This window comes from Babylonia areolata, chromosome 1 (assembly GCF_041734735.1).
Source record: "Babylonia areolata isolate BAREFJ2019XMU chromosome 1, ASM4173473v1, whole genome shotgun sequence".
NCBI lineage: Eukaryota > Metazoa > Mollusca > Gastropoda > Neogastropoda > Buccinidae > Babylonia > Babylonia areolata.
Window position 1 is genome coordinate 59890718 of NC_134876.1, and position 2500 is coordinate 59893217.

Consider the following 2500-nt stretch of genomic DNA (forward strand, 5'->3'; position numbering starts at 1 on the left):
TCCCTATTATATCCTCTATCTCTTCTCGTGCCTTAACCCCCTATCCTATAATGTTTTTCTTCCCTATCCTCTATCTCTTTTCGTGCCTTAACCCCCTATCCTATAATGTTTTTCTTCCCTATCCTCTCTCTCTTCTCGTGCCTTAACCCCCTATCCGATAATGTTTTTCTTCCCTATTATATCCTCTATCTCTTCTCGTGCCTTAACCCCCTATCCTATAATGTTTTTCTTCCTACTATATCCTCTCTCTCTTCTCGTGCCTTAACCCCCTATCCTATAATGTTTTTCTTCCTACTATATCCTCTCTCTCTTCTCGTGCCTTAACCCCCTATCCTATAATGTTTTTCTTCCTACTATATCCTCTCTCTCTTCTCGTGCCTTAACCCCCTATCCTATAATGTTTTTCTTCCTACTATATCCTCTCTCTCTTCTCGTGCCTTAACCCCCTATCCTATAATGTTTTTCTTCCTACTATATCCTCTCTCTCTTCTCGTGCCTTAACCCACTATCCTATAATGTTTTTCTTCCCTATCCTCTATCTCTTTTCGTGCCTTAACCCCCTATCCTATAATGTTTTTCTTCCCTATCCTCTATCTCCTTTCGTGCCTTAACCCCCTATCCTATAATGTTTGTCTTCCCTATCCTCTCTCTCTTCTCGTGCCTTAACTCCCTATCCTGTAATGTTTTTCTTCCCAATTATATCCTCTCTCTCTTCTCCTGCCTTAACCCCCTATCCTATATTGTTTTTTTCTTCCCTATCTTCTCTCTTCTCGTGCCTTAACCCCCTATCCTATAATGTTATTCTTCCTTTTATATCTTCGCCCATACCCCGCCTCTCTCTTTTCCTGTAATGTTTTTCTTCTCTATTATATCCTCTCTCTCTTCTCGTGCCTTAACCCCCTATCCTATAATGTTTTTTTCTTCCCTATCCTCTCTCTTCTCGTGCCTTAACCCCCTATCCTATATTTTTTTTTTCTTCCCTATCCTCTCTCTTCTCCTGCCTTAACCCCCTATCTTTTAATGTTTTTCTTCCTATTATATCCTCTCCCCTACCCCGCCTCTCTCCCTTTTCCTATAATGTTTTTCTTCCCCATTATATCCTCTCTCTCTCTTTTCCTGCCTTAACCCCCTATCTATCCCCCCCCCTCCCCCCCCCCCCTTTTTTTCTTCTTCTTCTTCTTCTTCTTCGAGCATTCTATTCCTTAGAGGATCGAGGCGCCGTTGCAGAATCGGTAAGGCCTTGGACTTGTGATCCAGTGTGTCAGGGTTCGATCCCCGGTCCCCGTTTCAACCTGGTGTTGTTCTTGGGAGGGGCACTTTACTATATATAAGTATATATAGTGGTGGTGTGTGTCCATCGAGATCGATGATGACCATCGTTGTCATCCAGCTGGGGGATGGGGGGAGGGTAGTGGTGGTGGTGGGGGGGTGCTCATGAATCTATCTGTGAATGCGCAGATGGCTGAATAGTCCAATCAGCGCACGAAATGTTCGCTGACAGTTGGGGCAGACAAAGATAGGCATATCATTGTCAGGGAGCTTGTTTGCCCGTGACTTTCTGGCCTGCCTCTTCTGAACAGCTGCAGCAGTCCTGTTGGCCTCGCACAACTTGGCGCCTTTGTGCACAGCAGCGCGCCATTTGTCACGGTCCACTGCAGATTCCTCCCAGGAGTCAGGGTTGATATCAAACGCTTTCAGAGAGACTTTCAGAGTATCTTTGAAGCGCTTCTTCTGACCTCCGTGTGATCTCTTCCCTTGTTGCAGCTCGCCATAGAAGAGCCTTTTGGGCAGCCGATGGTCTGGCATGCGCGCCACGTGTCCAGCCCAGCGAAGCTGGGACTGCATCAGGATGGTGAAGATGCTGGGAAGGGTGTCTTTTGCAAGCACCTCCGTGTCTGGGGTCCTGTCTTGCCACTTGATGTTCAGTAGCTTCCTGAGGCATGTTGTGTGGAAGTGGTTCAGCTTCTTGGCGTGTCGTTGGTACACTGTCCAAGTTTCGCAGGCGTACAGTAGTGTGGGGAGAACTACTGCTCTGTAGACCTTTAGCTTGGTTTCAAGACCAATGCCTCTTCTGTTCCAGACATTTACATAGAGTCTACCAAAGGTTGCGCTTGCTCTTGCAATCCTGACGTTCACTTCATCGTCGATGGTCGCATTTCGTGACAGTGTGCTGCCAAGGTATGTGAACCGCTCCACCGCACTAAGTCTCTGACCGTTGACTGTGATGTTGAGCTCAACGTGGGATTTCCCTGGGGCTGGCTGATGGAGAACTTCAGTTTTCCTCGTGCTGATAGTAAGGCCGAAGTTCCTGCTGGCAGTGGCAAACTTGTTGACGCTGCGTTGCATGTCAGCTTCAGATTCAGCGTTGAGGGCACAATTATCAGCAAACAAAAAGTCTCTGATGATGTCTGTCATGACCTTCGTTTTTGCTTGAAGCCTTCTGAGGTTAAACAGTTTGCCATATGTTCGGTACTTTAGGCCGATTCCAACATCACCATCT